Here is a 21,262-nt window from a genome sequence, read left to right on the forward strand (position 1 = left end):
TTACTCACGAAGGAATAGAAAAAGCTATTGACCGTTTGCCAAATAATTCAAGTGCTGGTCTTGACGGTATTTGCCCCAAACTTCTCAAACTAACTAAATCAACTATAGCCCGCATTTTCACTGCATTATTTCAGCAATCTATTGACACAGGTTGCGTGCCTGATGCATGGAAAATTGCTCGCGTTATACCTATATTAAATCTGGAGACCGCTCTGCCCTCACAAATTACAGACCTATCTCATTAACAAGCATACCATGTAAAATACTTGAACACATAATTTCATCTGCAATAATGAAGTACTTAGACCAGCACAACTTCTTTTTTCAAAACCAGCACGGGTTCTTGCGTGGACGTTCCTGCGAATCACAGTTATTTGAACTGACGGCTGACCTTCACGACGCTTTACACAACCTAATTAAAATAGACGCTGTATTCATTGACTTCGCAAAAGCGTTTGATAAGGTGGCTCATAATCGTCTTATACTGAAACTGGATAACCTTAATATAAACAGGAATGTGATGAACTGGATCGTCAGTTTTCTAGCTAACCGACAACAGTTTGTTTCTGCAAATGAACATTGCTCCACACTAATACCTGTAAAATCTGGCGTGCCTCAGGGATCGGTGCTTGGACGAGCACTGTTCCTTCTCTACATTAATGATTTAAGCAATAACCTTACTTCCACTGTTCGGTTATTTGCTGACGACTGTGTTATTTATAGAAAGATTAATAACTCTGATGACACTAATTTGCTGCAGTCGGACCTTGATGAAATCGCTAAATGGTGTTAAAAATGCCAGATGGGTATAAACATCTCCAAAGCAAAAGCAATGACATTTACCAAAACCTGTGTACCCCATACTTGCTCTTACACTATTAATAACGCGGCCATTGAAAAGTGTCCACAGTGAAATATTTAGGCGTTCACATTTCTTCAGACCTGACGTGGCACCAGCACATCGATCACATAAGTAGCAAAGCGTCCAAAACCCTCGGCTTTGTCAGGCGCCACCTGTATTCCGCAAACCAGGCGACCAAGCTTTTAGCATACATTACTTTAGTTAGACCGCAATTGGAATATGCCGCTATCATTTGGAATCCGGATCAAGAATACCTCAACAACAAACTCGAATCGCTACAGAATAAGGCTGCTAGATTTGTCATGAAAAAATATTCTCGTTACTACAGCGTAACTGATATGAAATTATCTCTAAATTTATGCATGCTCAAAAAAAGAAGACTAGTTGCACTGCTATCTCACTTTCACCGACTATATCATAATCCCTCGGCATTCACAGAAGCTCATATTAAACCGGCCCTTCGCGTCTTTCCCCGATTAGATCACCCTTTTAAAGTGCAGCCAAAGTTCGCTCGTACTAAACTTATGCATCAGTCACCACTATTCCTTGCCATCTATCATTGGAACAGACTGCCAGCTGAAATCGCTTCCGAGACCAATCACGATGCTTTTGTTAGTAAACTGAAGTGCTGGATGCATACTGATAAATAAAAAGCCTTTCCACGACCTATATGTTTAGCTTCTAATTCAAACCTGTATTTCGTGTATTTCAATCTTGTATTTGTATATCTCAATCTTGTAGTATTTGTGATCATGTATCTTGCATTCCGTGTAGAATTTCTTCCTTTTATTGCGGTGCTATGCATAATGTTCATTATTTGTTGTTGTTTTTCTCAACCCCCTATGTAATGCCTGTAAAAGGCCTTTAGGGTACATGAATAAAAAAAATGATAGGCGTTCAAGTTGTGCTGTACGATGGGCTTCGATAACCTGATAATATCTAGGGTATTGTTAACTCCCATAAGGAGGAGATGGGCATTCGACGTGTACCTGGCGAGATTGAGGGCCGTTTTATAGACTTGCCTGATTAGTGCATTTACTTTTTCTTCCTCCGCCTTGGAAAGAAACAGGTATGGTAGGGAGTGTACCACTCTACTGATTACGAAGGCTTGTATAAGGCGTCGGAGGTCGTGTTCCCGCATCCCTCGGTGGCGGTTCGCAATTCGTAGGATCAGTCTCATGGTCTGGTGGACTGTGTTGGTGAGCTTAGTAATGGTGGCAGTATTCTTGCCGTTGTTCTGAATAATGATGCCCAGTATACGGACTTTATCAACCTCGGGAACTTGTTGATCGTCATGTTGATTCGAATATTGGGCGGAAGTCCCGTGCCTGTGCGACACCTTGGAGGGTGTAAGAGCAGTAGTTCTGATTTAGTCGGTGAGCAGGCGAGGACCACCGCCGCGGCGTATGCCGCGACGATGTCCGCCCCCGCTTGGAGGGTTTCCTCCATTTCGCCCACATTACCAGTGTGTCATGAGTAAGAACATGAATCAAGTCTGTTCGTGTATTTTTCATATACTTTGTATTATGCCTAAGGGCAGGCTTTCGAAATAAAAAAAGAGGCCGGCGGCGAAAGAAAAGAAGAGAAGGACGATGTGAACGGAACATGCATTCCGAACGGCACGAGCGCGCGAGGCGCGTGACCCGAGGTGTGGTCGAGGCAGAAGCGAGGCTGAGCTGGCATTATCGACGTGGCTCTGTGCCAGGAAGGTCGCATCGTCAGCTACGCTCTGGCGACGGGAGACTTGGAAGGTTCGGCTGAGTCCGTGACGCGGGCAGTCCGAGGTGCAGCCGTCGACCTCGGAGACGTTCGAGTGAGGCTACTTGGACCAGCTACAGCATCACACGGCAAGCCGGGCACTCCAGAGAGGATCCCTCTTCTTCGGCAGACCAGCGCGTTCGATGATCCCCGGAACGCCAAGTCGGCACTCGGGAAAGGAGCTGGACGGAAGCGGCTGCCGAGCACGTCGATAGGCCTAACCCGTCGAGCCTCCCTGCCACGTCAGCAACAGCGACCGGGTTAAACAGGCTTCGGAGACTAACGAGTCGACGGACCGACTTCAATGCAGTATGACAAGGAAGTCTAGCACGGCTGTGGACGACACGAAGGACGCCGACAGGAAGACACAGCAGCGTAGGTTTAGCCAGGCGCACCAGGAACAGCATCGAGCCCGAGCCCCACTGCAGTAGCGCTGGCGATCCGGCTGCGGAGCTCTACACGACGCACTTCTTCTTCCTTACATCTTCCCCCCTCGCTGAAGACGGAGCCGCACAGCAGGCCTAAGGCGTCGTGAGGACGAAGGGCTCGTGATATGGCTTGAGCCGATCGACGTGGACAGTTTCGCGGCCTCGGCGACGCAGGTCTGTAGGGGGCGTCAGAGGTTCGATGACGTAGTTCACCGGAGACAGAACCCGGTAGGGTCCATGGTATCGGGATACAAACTTGGAAGAGACACCTGGTGTCGAAGTAGGAGGCACCCACAACCAAACGAGAGCGTCAGGCGAAAACTGGGTGTGAGGGCTCCCGTCGTCATGACGAAATTTCTGTAGCGCTTGTTCTTGCGTTGTAAGGGAGCGAACTAGTTGCCGACATTCTTCGGCATACCGGGCGGCTTCGGAAACCGGTGTACGGGACGATAAGTCGGGGCGGTAAGGAATAACAGTGTCAATGGGAAATGACAGTTCTCGGCCATATAGCAGAAAGAAGGGAGAAAAGCCCGTCGTTGCCTGGGGTGCCGTATTGTAGGCATACGTGACATAGGGAAGGATGAGGTCCCAGTTGGTGTGGTTGGAGCCGACATACATCGAAAGCATGTCGCCAAGAGTTCGGTTAACGCGTTCTGCCAATCCATTTGTTTGCGGGTGATATGCGGTGGTACAGCGATTAATAATGCGGCATTCAGTGAGAAGTTCTTGAAGGACATCGGCGAGAAAGACGCGGCCTCGGTCGCTCAGTAGTTCGCGGGGAGCGCCGTGACGTAGAACGAAGCGTTGAAGCAGGAAGGAGGCAACGTCACGAGCCGTCACGGCGGGTAGAGCGGCCGTTTCGGCATACCTCGTGAGGTGGTCTATAGCTACAATGACCCAGCGATTGCCAGCAGCTGTGTATGGCAGAAGCCCGTATAGGTCTATTCCAACCCGGTCAAAGGGTGGTGAAGGGCACGGCAAAGGTTGCATTGGTCCAGAAGAGCGGCAAGGAACAGGCTTGCGGCGTTGACATTCTGTGCAAGAGCGAATGTACTTTTGCACAAATGTGTACATACCACGCCAATAAAACCTATGACGTAGTCTGGTGTAGGTCTTGAAGAGACCAGCGTGTGCACACTGAGGGTCGGCGTGGAAAGCGGCGCATACATCAGTGCGGAGCTGCCAGGGTATTACAAGCAGCCATTTGCGGCCATCGGAACTGTAGTTACGGCGATAGACGATGCCGTCGCGGATGGCGAAGTGCGAAGCTTGCCGGCGTAGCGCTCGGGATGGTGGGCGTTCAGGTGAATCAGAGATGTAATCTATCAAAGATGAAATCCATGAGTCCTTGCGCTGCTCCAAAGCCATGTCGACAGAAGCGAATGGGGGAAGTGGGTCGTCTAGGACGGAGACACTGACAGTGTCGGTGTGGACAGGCGAGCGCGAAAGAGCATCGGCATCGGCGTGCTTCTTGCCTGAGCGGTAGACAACCCGGATGCCGTACTCTTGGAGCTTCAGCGCCCACCGGGCTAGGCGGCCACAGGGATCCTTGAGGGACGACAACCAGCAAAGTGCGTGGTGATCGGTGACAACATCGAATGACCGGCCGTACAGGTATGGACGACATTTTGTAATGGCCCAGATGATCGCTAGACATTCTTTATCCGTGACTGAATAATTCGCTTCAGCTTTCGTAAGAGTGCGGCTCGCGTAAGCAACAACATATTCTTGGTAGCCGGGCTTCCGCTGGGCGAGCACAGCGCCAAGACCAACGCCGCTAGCATCCGTATGGATTTCCGTGGGAGCAGTTGGATCGAAATGGCGCAGTATCGGTGGTGTTGTAAGCAGGCGGCGTAGTGTCGCGAAGGCCTCGTTGCAAGCCGGGGACCACGCGGAAAGATTGGGGTCTCCCTTAAGTAGCTCTGTCAGCGGTGCCATAATCGAAGCGAAATGTCGAATGAAGCGGCGGAAGTACGAGCAGAGGCCAATAAAACTACGCAAGTCTTTTAGAGACGTTGGCCTTGGGAATTCTTTAACAGCACGGAGCTTTGCGGCATCGGGAAGAACGCCGTCCATCGACACGACATGTCCAAGAATTGTCAGCTTGCGTGCCCCAAAGTGGCATTTTTTCAGGTTGAGTTGGAGGCCAGCGTCACTGAGACAGCGTAAAACCTGCTACAAGCGATCGAGGTGAGTAGGAAAATGGTGCAAACACTACTACATTATCCAAATAACACAAGCACGTGTTCCATTTGAGGCCTCGAAGAATAGTATCCATCATCCGCTCAAAAGTCGCGGGCGCGTTGCAAAGGCCGAATGGCATCACACGAAATTCGTATAAGCCATCTGGTGTGATGAAAGCTATTTTAGGCTTATCGTCTGCAGCCATAGGCACCTGCCAATAACCAGAGCGTAGATCGAGGCAGGAAAAGAACTCTGCACCTTGTAAGCAGTCTAAGGCGTCATCAATCCGTGGCAATGGATAAACATCCTTTCGGGTTATTTTGTTTAGGCGACGGTAGTCCACGCAAAAGCGGATCGAGCCATCCTTCTTTTTAACTAAAACAACTGGCGATGCCCATGGACTGTCGGATGGTTCAACGACACCACGCTTGAGCATTTCACCTACTTGCTCATCAATGACGCGTCGTTCTATCGAAGATACGCGGTATGGTCGCTGCCGTAGCGGTGAGTGAGTACCGGTGTCAATCCGGTGGCATACAGTCGTCGTTCGACCCAGAGAAGTGCTATGGCTGTCAAAAGTATAGGGCGAAATTTGTCGAGGAGACGGAGGAGGTCATGGCGCTGCAATTGGGGTTTAAGGCGTTGTCGATAACGTGGCTGAAAACGTCTTCAGGCGATGTGGCAGGTACGGGACTACCGGAGAGGGTGTTGACCTCGGACGATCCATTAGGAAGTTCCAACGCGGTAATGGTGTCGTAAGGCTCCACAGTGCCGAGAGATTCACCGCGAAGCAACGTAATCGGGAATGGGAAGCGGTTGTATACAGGAAGGTGAGTCGCACCTGCTTGAAGGTCAAGCAGCGCGGTTGGGAGTGGTGAGATGTGGCGACGAACGAAAGCAGTGGAAGGTGTGAAGAGTACGGTAGAGTCGGAGGCAATGGAACAGGATACAGGTGCCAGAACGGATGCGTGCGGGGGTACCTGGATGTCGTCAGTGAGGGATAACTTGGTCCAGGAAATCGAAACGTCGTCAGATATGGCATTGCCAAGCGAAGAGAAGGCGACTTCTGCATGGGAACAATCAATGACAGCTTGGTGACGAGAGAGGAAATCCCAACCTAAAATAATATCGTGGGAACAGTCGGGAAGAACGACGAACTCGACGATGTAGAGCACTCCTTGAATTTCAAGTCTGGCGGTGCACGCAGCCACCGGCTGGACGTGCTGTGCTGTGGCCGTGCGGAGTAATGGACCGAAGAAAGTCGTCGTGACTTTTCGTATTGAGCGGCATAGTTTTTCGGCAATCACAGATATGGCGGCACCTGTGTCAATGAGGGCAAGCACAGAGACACCTTCAACAGCGACATCAATAACGTTGGGCGGCGAAAGAAGAGGGCTTGAGCGTTGCGACGATGACGCAGTTCTTGCCTCGGGAACTGCGCCGCTTAGTTTTCCGTGTCAGCGGTAGAGGGACGTCGACGCATCGGGGAGAGCGAGCGACAACGAGGAGAAGGAGAACGGCGGTCAGAAACTGGGCGAAGGCTAGGGCGGGGAACAGGTAAATCGCGGTCTGGAGCGTAAGACAACGGATGGTCGTACGCTGCTGTGCGTGGGTCGTCACGTGGATGTAGTGGACGGCGGCGGCACAGGCGTGCAACGTGTCCGGGAATACCACACGAATAGCAGATGGGCTGGTTGTCCGCTGTGCGCCAGGGATTAATTGCTCGATGGACTGGAGGTCGTGGTGGCGTGGAGGTAAAAACAGGGATAGGCATCGGAGGCGGAACCCGGAACATCGGTGGGCGTGGTCGTGCGACGGCGTCGGCGTAAGTCAGTGGGGCGGTGAGTTGAGGCGCCCGCTCCAGAGGAAGGACCTCGGACACTTGTTCTATAACGTTTCGTAGGGTCGGACTAAGTGACGAACTGGACTCCGTCGGGTTGGAGGTAAGGGAGAGCTGGCGAGCAACTTCTTCCCGGACGAAAGCCTTGATCTGCGAGAGGAGGTTGGAATTGTGAAAAGGAGAGGTCAAACCGGACAACGATTCCTGATGGGGAACAGGACGGTGGCTGAGGAGGCGTGACGGCGAAGCTCGTCATAGCTTTGGCAGAGTTCAATTACTTGGGCAACAGTAGAGGGGCTCTATGAAATGAGCATCTGAAACGCGTCCTCGTCGATGCCCTTCAGTATATGCTTGATTTTAGTGCCGTCAGTCATGGATGCATCGACGCGTTTGCAGAGAGCGATGACATCTTCGATGTAGCTCGTAAAGGTCTCAACAGGCTGCTGAGAGCGCGACTGCAGACGCTGTTCGGCACGAAGCTTTTGAACAGCAGGGCGGCCGAAGACCTCGCTGAACTTTGTCTTGAACACAGTCCAGCTTGGAACTTCGCTTTCGTGGTTGCGAAACCACAAGTGGGCCATTCCGGTGAGGTAAAAAGGGACGGTGGTCAATTTCGTGGTGTCATCCCATTTGTTATTAAGACTGACGCGTTCATATGATGATAGCCAGTCATCAACGTCGTGGTCATCAGCACCGCTAAAGATGGGAGGGTCCCGCTGACGGAGTGTGCCGGGGCATACGGAGGACTGGGGAGCAGGTGGTGGTAAGCTCGTGGCGCCTGCGGAGGTCATGATGGCAGGGAGGGTCCGGCTGCGCAATTCCAGGATTACAGGAGACCCAGCAAACCTCCACCAATTATGACAAGGAAGTCTAGCACGACTGTGGACGGCCCGAAGGACGCCAACAGGAAGACACAGCAGCGTAGGTTTAGCCAGGCGCACCAGGAACAGCGTCGAGCCCGAGCCCCACTTCAGTAGCGCTGGCGATCCGGCTGCGGAGCTCTACACGACGCACTTCTTCCTTACAGCAGCAACGATTATGCGACAGTCGGAAAGAACAACGACATTGAAGACAAAGAAAGAAACCAGAAGAAAAAGTTCCACAAACATGCAAAATTTGGAAATCGAACCCACGACCTCTCGGTCCGCGACGATAGATCGCCGAGCGTTTAACCCATTGCGCCACAAACGCATTTGCAGAGAGCTACACAGACGCGCCTTATATATCTAACACTCCTCCGTGTACCCGCGCTCTTGCTCGGGGCGGTGCCGCCGCCTACGAGCAGAAAAGAGAAGTACTGCATTATGACACTAACGCGCACCGACAGTGAACGCTTCGGTGGTCTCAGCACTACGACGCCTCGATGCCAGCATTCGAAGGGACGCTGGCATCAAGAAGCACTACCAACGCCACCTAGGTGGCGTTCACCGTACTCAGCACAGCGGAGCGTGGCCTCCGCAATTAGCTCTGAAAATGTTTCTGAAGTTGATCGCGGAGGCTGCAATTACGACGCGCTGTACGCGCTGATTTGACTCGGTGACGATTCAGTTACGTGCTTTGTCTTGCGCGTTGTATAGAACAACGACATCGAAGAATATTTGACAAGTTTCCGGCCGGGAAAATACGTGCATCGACGAACTCTGTAAGAACGATTCTTTCGTGTATAGTCGCAGTCTGAGGCTAGGGTTGCCTGACTTTCGTGGAGAAAACGCCCAGGACTAACGTAGGCGGAATTCCGGGCATGTTTATTGCTTTAAAAGGCTGCACATTTGTTAACATTTATTTGTTCATTGTGTTCTAGTTCAATGTGTGCTAGTACGAGTGAGTTTTTAGTGAGGTTTTTGGTTTTGAGTGTGAGTAAAAATCTGCTTGCTGTTTTGCCATGCGTCTTCCAACCCCGTCTCTATTAACACCCACACGCCCTCGAGATTGGTGATAAACAAAAAACATCACACAGTGGATGTCCAAAGTGTAATGTCATCCGCATAGAATGAATGGGAGAGGTGGGGGATTATTGTAAGGGCTTTCGTCATGGGTATGAGCGTAATGATGAAAAGCAATGGAGAGAGGACTGAGCCCTGAGGTCTACCTCTGCTGCCTGGTGGGAAGGTTGGTGAGGTGAGTGAACCAAATGTAATTTCTGCCGTTCGGTTGCAGAGGAAGGCCGCTAAGTAGAAGTGCGTTCGTTCCCCTACGTTAAGATTCGAGAGAGCGTTCATAATGGCCCAATGGTGAACGTTCTCGAAAGCCTTGGTGAGATCCAGAGCCCATATGGCCCTGGTGCGCTTAGCGTTCCTGGGGTGTAGTACCTCTATTGAAAGCTGTAACATTACGTCTTGGGTGGAGAGATGGCTGCGGAATCCAATCGGGGGGATTACGCAGCAGGGGAATAGGTCTCGTTCGTGCATGTGTTCCTGCAAGCAGCCCAGGACTACATGTTCGAAAAGTTTCCCTGAGCAGGAGGTTACAGAGATCGGTCGGAGATTATTGAGATCCAAAGGTTTCCCTGGTTTAGGGATAAATGTGATTTTGGCATGCTTCAATTGTGCTTGGAGCACTCCATTTTGCCTGCACTCGTTGAAGAGGTCGGTGATGGCCTGTATGGAGTGCTCATGCAGATTCCGGAGCATCTTGTTGGTGATTTTGTCTGTTCCTCGAGCTGATGCCGTTCTGAGCTTGTGCATGGCTGCCCGTATTTCGAATGGCGCAATGTCTTCATCCAATTTGGGGTTCGGGTTGCCGCGGTATTCAGGGAGTGGTGTGTGAGAAGTGGTAGTGAGTTATTGTTCTTTGAGGGCTTCGAGAAGGGCCTGGTCTTGTAGGGGGAGTTTGTGGAGTATTCGGCTGACATTCTTCCGCTGGTTGGTCTTGGTGTGACCTGGGTCCAGTAGACAGCGGAGAAATGTCCCTGTGTCCTTCAGGCCGAGATTGTCGTTCATGCGATCGCGTAGCTGGCTCCATTGCTGGCGTGCCAGCTGCCCCGCATGGGCTTCAATCTCTCTTGCCAGTGTTGCGATGCGTAGTCTGAGTGTTCTATTATGTTTGCTGACTAACCATTGTTTTTGATGGCTGGCATGGGCCTCCCACATGTGAAGGAGGCGGCTGTCTGCGATGTCGATGTCAGGGGTGTCTCGGATTGTGGAGGTAGGTAATGCCACGTCCTGGGAGAGGCTTTGAGTCCATGTGTCAAGGTCGTCAATGGTGTCTGGAGCTGAAGTGCGAATCTGGCGGAATTTATCCCAGTTTACAATTTCTATCTGGCGTCGAGTAGATCAAGCCAGTGAGCTGAGCTGGATTTCTGTGTTTATGACGTAGTGGTCGCTCCAGAAGGAGTTGGATGTGTTGGTCCAGCGACTGTGTGCCATGTTCTTAATGAAAGTGAGGTCTGGACTGGTGTTAAGTTGGGCACTGTTGCCTATTCTAGTTGGGTGGTCTAGATCTATGATGAGGTATAGGCCCTCATTCTGGATGAATGTCCAAAGCGCAGTGCCCTTTCTGCAGTTCTTGTAGCCCCAACTCGTGTGGTTGGCATTAAAGTCACCGACCACTGTGGAGCGCAATGAGCAATGAGCAAAGGCTTGTTAGGAGAAGGGCTGCGGGGCCTTTGGGCGAGCTGTATATATTGAGAACGAATAGGATGCCGCCTTTGCGAGTACTTGGGCGAAGCTCGACAAGATGGCTGTGTATATCGTTCACTTCGAGGGGATGGTCTGTAGCCGTTAGGTTACGGACCATCTCGACCAGTATGCCAACCCGTGGCGGTGTCTTTCCTTCCGGTTCATGCATGGTGTAGTAACAGAATTTCGTCTTAATTTGCGTTTCTTGTAAGGCGATGATGGAGGGAGTGTTGGGATTCGCAAGGGTTTGTAGGTGGAGTTGTAGGTTGTTCGTTTCCCACGGAAACTCCTACAATTCCACTGCCACGCATGTATCTCGTTACGGTGTATAGCCATGTTGGGCGGGGGAGGGTTGTTCGGCTGGTGCAATTCTGTAGTCGCTTGCATTTTCAGAGCGTACCTTTCCCGCACAAGCTCTCAACTGCACCTCGGCAAGGCCAATGAAAACGCGCCAGGCGTCTCAACGCGCTCGCTTGCCCGGGAAAAAATCTTAAGGGTGAGGTCTGAACTGGTGTTAAGTTGGGCACTGTTGCCTATTCTATTGGGGTGGTCTAGATCTATGATGAGGGATAGGCCCTCACTCTGGATGAATGTCCAAAGCGCAGTGCCCTTTCTGCAGTTCTTGTAGCCCCAACTCATGTGGTTGGCATTGACAAGCGGCACCATGCCGCTTGTCAATTCATGCGTCCGTGGTGTAACGGGTTCATGATCCTGTGCTGCCCTTTGCGCATTATTTAACTTACTAGGAGTGATTTGTTTGCGGGCAGAAAAGTACAGAATCCCACAGAAGCACAGATTGGCGTCAGCTGGTTGCACAATCACAAACCTGAGACCTTTTTTGGATTCATGATAATCTTCTCAGATAGCCATCATCATCATCACCCTATATTTATGTCCACTACAGGATGAAGACCTCTCCCTGCCATCTCCATTCACTCCTCTCTTGTGCTAGCTTATTCCAACTTGCGCCTGCAGATTTCCTCATTTCATCACCCCACCGAGTTTTCTGCCGCCCTCGACTGCACTTCCCTTCCCTTCACACACATTCTGTAACTTCAATGGTCCACCGGTTATGTACCCTACGCACTGCATTGCCTGCTGTGTCCCATTTTTTTCTCTAAATGTCAACGAGAAAACGCCGGCAGATCCCACGCCCTGTGGGCATCGATGTTATGCGAAGCAATGTGCTGCGAGCCTACTAAGTTAATGAAACGACCATGAGAGCTCAGAGGCGTAGGCGGCTGTTTCATGACCTACATGACATGAAAATGATGTCACGAATGTCATGTCATGACCTGTCATTCATGTACAAACCCATTTCAGTGGTTATTGAGTGTTATTATTCTTTCGCTGAGTCATTGTAATTTTTGCTCAGTCATGCTCATGACTGACTTCTACCATCATCCTTTAGTGTTTTCTTCACTTAGTGCCCACGTCCAAGCTCATTCAAGTGGTTTTTGAGTGTTAATCATTTTCGCTGAGTCAATGTCATTTTTGTTGAGTCATGTAACTTCTAACCATTATCCTTTAGTGTTTCGTTCACTTAGTGCCCACGTCTGAACCCATTCCAGTGGTTTTTTAGTGTTATTGCTTTTTGTCTGGGTCATTGTCATTTTTGCTGAGCCATGCTCATGACTATGACTTCCATCAACCTTTACTGCTTCCTTCACTTCGTACCCATGTCCGAACCCATTCTAGTTACATACTAAGTTAACGAAACGACCATGAGAACACCAAGACGTAGGCAGCTGCTTCATGACCTAGATAAGACACTGACATTTATGTCATCACCTATCATTTATGCCCGTCATACAGCCTTGTCATACTATGCCAATTTTGGTACCTACCAAGTTAACGAAACGACCATGAGAGCACCAAGACGTAGGCGGATAGATAGATAGATAGATAGATAGATAGATAGATAGATAGATAGATAGATAGATAGATAGATAGATAGATAGATAGATAGATAGATAGATAGATAGATAGATAGATAGATAGATAGATAGATAGATAGATAGATAGATAGATAGATAGATAGATAGATAGATAGATAGATAGATAGATAGATAGATAGATAGATAGATAGATAGATAGATAGATAGATAGATAGATAGATAGATAGATAGATAGATAGCAAAAGTGTGTTAGCAACAGTAGAATGCAATAATTAGTAAACTTCTCTTTTCAACGACAGTGCTAAGTTCCCATTCAGGATTCGGTAATGCCTGCCGTATGCACGACAGCCCATTTCTTAATTCATTCTGTAAATTTACTTCTCGTGATTAGGGACCCCTGTGAGTATTTGACCTAGATAAATGTACTCCTGTAAATACTCCAGAGGCTGACTGGTGATCCTGAATTTTTGTTCCCTGGTCAGGCTATTGAACAGCATCTTTCTCTTCTGGTGTTAATTTTCACCCCCACACTTACACTTTCTCGTTTAAGGTCCTTAATAATTTGTTGTAATTCGTCCCCGGTGTTTCAGATAGTAACTGTCAGCAAAAGGTGTTCGCATGCAACATTTCGTATATTTCAGCCTCCGCACCTTAGCAAGACATGCCATATGGAATGCTGCACCACCGAAATGGGATTTCAACATTGCCGCAAGACAAACATCCCTGATGGAATGGCGTGCAGCGAAAGCAAGGTGCGTAACTTCTGTCCTGTTTCGACAGCTTGGTGTTCCCAAAGAGAAAGAAATGCAAAATTTACAGTTCTTAGTTATTTGGACAGCGTATGCGCGGCTCTGGTCTTAAATACGTTGGCCTTGTACCTAAAATACCAGGCTTACTCATTATGCAAACAAAACTGAACGTGTATGTTTAGATAACAAAATTGAAGAAAGGCGAACAAAGACGTGAAAAATAGTAAACATTTTAACAGGTCCTCTGGTTTACAATGAAGTCCCCGAAGCTGTAGTCAAAAGCAGGTGAAGTTCATAAGTGATTGTTACTTCGTGAGAAATGATGAAATAAACTTTAATTTTCGAGACGGTGTTCCCGAGCGCTTGAGCTGTGGATCACTCTAGGTGGGAGGGTCCCTCATTCCAGGAATCCTCTGGCCGCGATAGCATCCCGGGCTCTGGCGACAAGACGTCGTTGTTCGTCCAGGGCCGGGGTTTCTTCGTGAGAAGCTGATTCTTCTTCGTGAGGAGCTGATAAACTACCCGCCGTGGTTGCTCAGTGGCTATGGTGTTGGGCTGCTGAGCACGAGGTCGCGGGATCGAATCCCGGCCACGGCGGCCGCATTTCGATGGGGGCGAAATGCGAAAACACCCGTGTACTTAGATTTAGGTGCACGTTAAAGAACCCCAGGTGGTCCAAATTTCCGGAGTCCCCCACTACGGCGTGCCTCATAATCAGAACTGGTTTTGGCACGTAAAACCCCATAATTTAATTTTTTAAGCTGATAAACTGTAAATACTTACTGAAATAGTAACGCAAAGGGCATTTACTACCGCTCTTGCATTCTGAACACACGATAGAAACCGATTTCAAGCGCAGATCTTAGGCGCCCGTTCCTGAACCAGCGTCGGCGTAACAGAGCGAACGATCACAGCGAGTGATGAAAGAGCGAACGCCGAGCGCAGCTGGAGGTGAAAGAGGCGAGAAGGAAAAAGGAGGCGGAGTATTCAGCGTAACTATGAGGCAAAAAGCGGAAGAGGAGGGTATGGGGCTCTTGCGTTGCCCAGGGGGCGCTGCAAAAATGGTGCTAAAAAGCGCCCTCAATCCGAAACTGGGTAGCACCAAGCTCGGTCGTCTGCTTCGGGAAGCACGTTTACAATATGGACCCGCCACTTTCGGTTGTGTTGTACCACGGCTTGCAGCGAATATCGGGCGCCGAAGCTTTTCCATGGGTGACATGCTGCGTAAAAGCAAGAAATTATGCAACGCCGAATACGTGTACCGCGTTCAAGAAATAAGCGGCGAAGTTTTAGCGCGGTGTCAATCGCAAGTGAAGCGAGTCACGCATGTGCGAAGTTGAACTTCAGGTAAGGTTTGCACTCTGCTAGATTCAGGCGCACAAACGCGAGGAAATGCTTTCTATACATGAATTCACAGCAGCGATAAGCAGACATGTGTACGGAACAGCTCGAGCGCACGACGGTACGCGCCGCGACGGCAGCGGTCTTTCAGCATGCCGCGGTGTACGAACTGCTCGAGCGCACGATCGTACGCGCCGCGACGGCAGCGGTCTTTCGACATGCCGCGAAACGGCGGGTCTCCTGCAATCTTTGTTGACTGCATGCCGCTAAACAAGCCTGCGCTGTAGTAGCGGCCATCTGTCCCTTTAGCAATTGATAAATAACTGATGCAATGCATATAAGCTCGCAGTAACGTACGTACGTGCGAATCGCGCTGCAGCGCGAGCTCGTGCGCTGCTCGCTTTATGTAGCTTTTAAAGACAGCGCTCGAACATCGATGTGCTGTAATCAATACTACCTTGTTGTGCTGCCTCAACGTGCTGGCTTGAGGTCAAGGATGAGCACATTCAACTCTCTAACCTGTGCTGCTCGTAGTGGGGTAATGAATTGTCACCGAATCAGCCCGACCATTTGTGGTCATTTGCACACACCTGGTCACTTCACCACTTCGCACCGGTCGAATTGTTAATTGTCGCTGTGGCCGGGTCTCGAATCGTGAATCACCAGCCATGCCTGCTGCTATGTCGGTCTTCCATTTCGCTTACCCAGTGCGACGAACTGCAGTTATCCAGCGCGCCCGACGCTCCACTTCGTGAGGCCTTTAAGAAAAACGGTAGAATCTGATGTTGGGATTCAGGCCTTCTTCATGGCAGCCCACGACGCAGCAGTAACGACGGTGACGCTTTTTCGAGGCTGAGCTAGGTCTCTCCGGATCGGCGTCGCCGATGTCTTCTGCTTCCAGCATTACGTCCCACGGCACACGGAGAGTCTGTTTTCGTATAACTATAGGCTGCGGCCAGCTCGCAGCCTGGTGGCCATGGTCCGTGAGAAGTGACGAGCCTTTTCGCACTCGAAACAGGGCAGAAAAAAGTGCGAATCGACGCAAAACGCGCGCTAGAAATGTGCTTCGCCACAGCCAGGGTTCAATACTATCCAAGCTGGTACTACTCAGATGACGTTTTTCGTCGCCACTAGGTGCCGCTACTATACCTCAAACTCCAGCGCAAGACGCCCATGGCGAACGCGTGAGAAGAAACGCGTAGTGTGGCGACAGTGCTGCCAACCCTACGAAAATTTCCCTAGATTTGGGAACATTGCGTCACCTTTAGGGGAAAAGAGAAATTTGTAAAAATTTATGGAACTTTCACGCTTACACATGGATGAAAGAAACCACTGTCACGATGGAACTACAGAGGTGACGGCGTGTTTTGATTTTAGTCCCAGCAAATTACCTTCGTGATGGCATGCTAAGTATAACTTAATTATAATCTTACAGCATTGAACGCATATTTTCAAGTAACCTACAAGCTGTGGATGCCCTGCGGCAGTTAACAGAACACTCGTACTGAGCTATTGCCGTTCCTACCTAGCTGTGCTGTCAATTTGTGAATATCTTTACAGCCATGTCGTCGCACACGTGCAGTTTCTCTAATGGCTAATTCGCGTTCTCCTGCATAGCGGGAGAAAGTAGAACTTTTCCGGCTTTCCTTACGAGACACTAAATTATAACCGATATTTGAAATAAAATCTGCAGTGTACATGCATAGCACAAATGCAGTTTATCTTACAGAGAACATACTAAATAACCGTATTTTGCCTAAATCTAGGGAAATCTAGGCAATTTTTCTATCCGAGTTAGAGGAAAACTAGCTTCGGAGGTTGGCAGCTGTGTGCGGCGTCAATGGCTACTTGATGGCACCAGCGTAGCACGCGTCATCTTGAAGCTCTTTCTGCGGCGGCTGCTGTGATTCGCGCCCACGCGTCATCCACGCGTTGCCTCTAGCGACTTCTACATTAGCGAGGCAATCGCTCCACACTTCGCTCCGTTTGCTACGTGCCGCACGAGACACGTTGTCCGCGCCAGCCATTATGTCGCAAAATGATGATGATGAATAAACTTTATTGTACGAAGAGTGGTTGGTGTGGTTATTCTCGGGTGGAGCCCTCTAGTAGAGCCCCACTGGCCGCGGCGGCTCGCCGGGCCTGGTCCAGGGTCGCCAGTTGGCTTCCCAGTGCCAGCTCGGAAAGCCATGCCTCCTAAGACCACGTTGGAGTGTCTGTGATGAGCTCACAAGCCTGGATACTGCCTCGGCTGGGCGTTCCGTACACTGGTATGTAATGTGTGTCAGTGTGACTCTGTGGTCGTTGCACCAGGGGCATACACTGGTTGTGTGTACCTCTGGAAACATTGCGTGCAACCTTGATATGTGCGGGTAAGTGTTCGTTTGAAGGCGGCGCCAGTCCCTGGCTTGTTGGCTGCTTAACTTGGGATGTGGAGGAGCGTACTTCCGTCTGGTCAGGCGTTGGTCCTCCAAAATCTGCCTGCTCGTGATGGGATCTTCATGGTGGTTTGTGAGGGGCCTCGAAGAGTCTGTTGTGGCTCAGCCAGCAAGTCCGCGAGCTACACAGTCAGCCTCCTCTAAATGAAAACACGATACAGCTGCGCATTGGGGAGTATCGTTGTCGTCGGTTAATTTTTTGCACCCACTGTCCTTGGCAGGCAGAGGCTTTTATTTTTTATGAATTTATGCCTCACAATAACAAATGTCCTTGGCAGGATACCTGCAATACAGTAGTGGTGCAGGTCAAGCCATCTCTCCTTTGTGCCTATCTCACTTTCTGTCCTTGGCAGGCTTCTCATTGTTTCATTTTCTTCTTTTACAGACATGCAGAAGAAGTGTCTGTGGAGTCCATACATGGGAACAATTGAAATGAATTTTCCAGGTTTGCTCCTGTGCAGGCTACATACTAACACAGTAGAAGCAGCCGTATTCTTTGACAATAAATAACTTGCACGAAGTTTCTATGCAAGCATATTCTCCTTATGTACTGCGACCTGCATGGTACCGCACGCTGTCTGGAGAAATTGTAACAACGCACTTGAGATGCAGTTATCATCTCAGGTACGTTGTTATGGGCGCTCTATAACGTGTGTCATCATTATCATCATCATCATCATCATGATTTACTGTTCCGGGCGATATATGTTCAAAAATGTTGACATTCATCAGCCATGTGAGCTGTTACAAAAATCACACAGTTAAAAAGCTTCGACACAGTAAATCACAAAATTGGCAAACAATATATGAACTGTAAAGGAGGTTTATTCGGGTCGTAGAGCAGCAGCGACAAACGCAGCACGAGCACGTAGGGCGTAGCCGGAGAGCGAACTGGGTACGAGCCACACGATTACAACGGGGCTGTTCGTCGTGCCGATCTTCTTTCTGCACACCGGGAGCCGGGAGATGACCGCGCCGAGCAGTTCCAACCAGAACCCATACCATTAACCTACACTCACATCCTACAGCACTATCGCCTTTCACGAAGAACACTACCCCCACCGCATAATGCTCTGACGCGAGAGGAAGTCGTAATATGGCGAAAACTCCAAACAAACACATATCCACATTTGAGTCTTTACCACGCCATACACCCTGCGCTGTATTCCTATAAATGTCCACACTCTGATCATTGTGCAACGCTTTACCACATGGTATGGGCTTGCGCAAACACACCACAGCTCACACCCATAACACACCCCACCACTCGGCAATGGGAGGCAGCGCTGTCCAGCTCCGACTCGACGGACCAGCTCAACCTGGTCAATCGAGCGAGAAGGGCAGCTAAGGCCGCTGGACTCCTGGACTGAGGGGACCACCCACTGCAGAGCGGAGGAGCTACGTACGCTCGCGTGCTCTTTGAATTAAAGTTTATTCTCTCTCTCTCTATCTCACAATCACCCCCGGAATGGAAGAGTAGCCATCCTGGCGACCCAGGAAAAGGGCACCGGATCGTAGTACGGCTTGAGCCGGTGAATGTGCACAGTCTCTCGCCCACGACGATGGAGATCGGAAGAATGCGACACAGCTTCTACGACGTTATTAACTGGTGATGTTTGCGCAACCACGCGGTAGGGATCGTGGTACTTTGGAAAGAGCTTGGACGAAAGGCCAGGAGCAGCAACAGGCGGGACCCAAAGCCACACGAGGCAGTCGTTGGCGAAAGGGCGAGGAGGTGGTTGGAGGTCATGACGCTGTTTTTGGCGACACAGTTGAGCAGACGTTAAAGAACGGGCCAGTTTCTCGGCGTGCCGAGCGACCTTAGCGACAGGTGAGCAGTCGGCAGGGTCCTGCCGGTACAGGAGAACCGTATCAATGGTGCTCAAGGATTGGCGGCCGTAAAGCACAAAGAATTGCGAGACTCCGGTAGTGGCTTGGGAGCGGCCGTCATTGTGGTAGCTGCGCGGCGGTATAAAAGTCCGTCACGGGTGGTGAAACTCTGCCAAGGAAGTGATGGGGCCGCTCTTCGGTTTTCACTATGAGCGAAGGTGTGAGCTGTCCACAACCAGACCTTGTTGAACGTCTGCGCAAGCTCCAAGAGAGCGCAGCGGAGAAAGACAAGCTCATCGAGGCCGATTGTTTGAGGATACAGGAGTTGCAGAACAGAGTGTGCTTACTTCAGCAGGAAAAAGCAGCGTTGTTATGCGACATAAACGACATTTGTACGCAGCTTGGACGACGTCCCACCGGAAGCCGCAGCTACAGGCTGACGGCACCGTTTCCCGGATTCCCTGCGGCTACGATCCGCAGGCTAACGGAGTTGACCGGGCGATCCAGGCGCCTCGGTCGTCCCACCGTCCTGACCTTCTGACCAGCTCAGTAGTGGACCGAACGTCGGACACAGCGACGTCGAGTCTACGACGCATCGGCGGGCCCAACGACGTGTCGTCGGAAGCCGCGACGACGAGGTGACTTGGCCACGTTGATGGACGCAATGTAAATACTTTGGACTTATCAATTCAATATAGCTGAGGACTTTGGGAAAATTCTAGAATTAACTTGTGCTGTAAATTGGTTGTTTGGTGCTGTTTTCTTTGTCGTTTTTTTAATTATAAATGTTTATCGTAAACGTGCAACTTGTCCCTCTCTGTCTTTAGTCTACCGAAATTCGTGACAATAATCATTAGGTAATAGATTTGCCTGGCAGATACAGAAATAAAAATAATTGTAATTATATATAAGCAAAACTTTCCTGCTAGTATTACGATAATTTCGAACACACAATCAGCAATTTACTGAGCTATCCAATTATTGGTAGCGAGAATTAAAATAGTACCCTTTTTTGTCTCACTGAGATAGTCGCAAATGGCCACGCAGACATTCCTGTGAATGCAATAGCAGCGAACGAGAGGACATTTTCAGTAGTTAAAGAAATGACCAATTTTCGGAATGACAACTCGAGTTTCTTTCTCGGATTTCTAAAACGACGGCATGCTAGTAGAAAGTGATTAATTTTTTCGGCTTCCTGGCAGCTGGGACACAATGGGGACGGTGCCAGACCGGACCTGTATAGTTAAAATTTAATGGTGGCATGCGGCAGCGTAATTTTGTTATGAAAGTTTCTCGTTTACGTGTGGGGCATTATTTATTGTCTCTCAAATTCCGACATTTGGATTTTCAGTTTTCCGGAATCTTGGAAAAAAGAAAACTTCCTAAGCCTAGCCGCAGTGACACAAGCCGCACTAGGCGTAACGGACATGATTGGTCCATGTAGCGATATCCGTGCAAGCGTGTCAGTCATTTCATTTAGGAACATACCATGATGGCCTGGAACCCATACCAATCGTACCAGACTTAAGTTTGGAGGGGTTAGAGATTTGAATGTATTGGCTATAGTCTGTATTATCTGAAGATGAAGTGAGTGGTGTGCATATTGACAGTGAATCAGTCACTATAGCCACTGGTGAATAATTTGAAGGAAGTTTTCGAAGAGCTATATAACGGCAGATAGTTCAGCCAAAAATATGTGTGTAAAATCCGGAAGGCGTTACGCACATGACTAGGATAGTGACTCGGAGAAAATACCCACGCTCACCTTGTCTTCACTCATTGACGCATCAGTCGCGATCACATGATCTATTCCAACTGCGATAAATGAACTCGTGGCATGCCATTTAAGTATGTAGAGGGCAGGAGCTTGGCATTCGATGGAAATATATCATGAAAATCAATTTTTATATTACGCAAGGGCTTGTATGGGCGAATGATGTTGTGTATATTGACGTTGATGGATCGAGCTGAGCTTGTACAAATAAAACTTAAAATCCATGTAGACGGAACCAATGCTCATTGAAAAATGCCCTCATTTCATTAATAAACACAAATTGTGATCGTCTCTAAGAAGATTCATAAATGTTTAAATATGTTTTTACAGTTAGAATGCGGAATCTGCAGGGAAGAGTAGGCAGTCGTGCTTCTTGCTTTAAAACATTGTTAGCAACAAATTTTGGTAAACCAAGACAATTCCGAAGAGCCTCCCGCTCTAGAAGAACCAGGGCGATAATTTTACATGCTGGCAACTGGGCTTTGCAGCAGGCCGATCTTCTTCCTCACAATATAAACATCACCACGAGAAAGAAGAGCTGGC

At 49.4% G+C, this 21,262-nt stretch overlaps 1 pseudogene; it reads left to right on the forward strand.

The window, feature by feature from the left end:
- Positions 1-832: 832 nt before the first annotated feature.
- LOC125939927 (uncharacterized) lies at positions 833-9,735 on the forward strand (annotated as a pseudogene).
- The last annotated feature ends 11,527 nt before the right edge of the window (positions 9,736-21,262 follow it).

Source organism: Dermacentor silvarum, chromosome 9, assembly GCF_013339745.2.
Source record: "Dermacentor silvarum isolate Dsil-2018 chromosome 9, BIME_Dsil_1.4, whole genome shotgun sequence".
Classification (NCBI taxonomy): Eukaryota; Metazoa; Arthropoda; class Arachnida; order Ixodida; family Ixodidae; genus Dermacentor; species Dermacentor silvarum.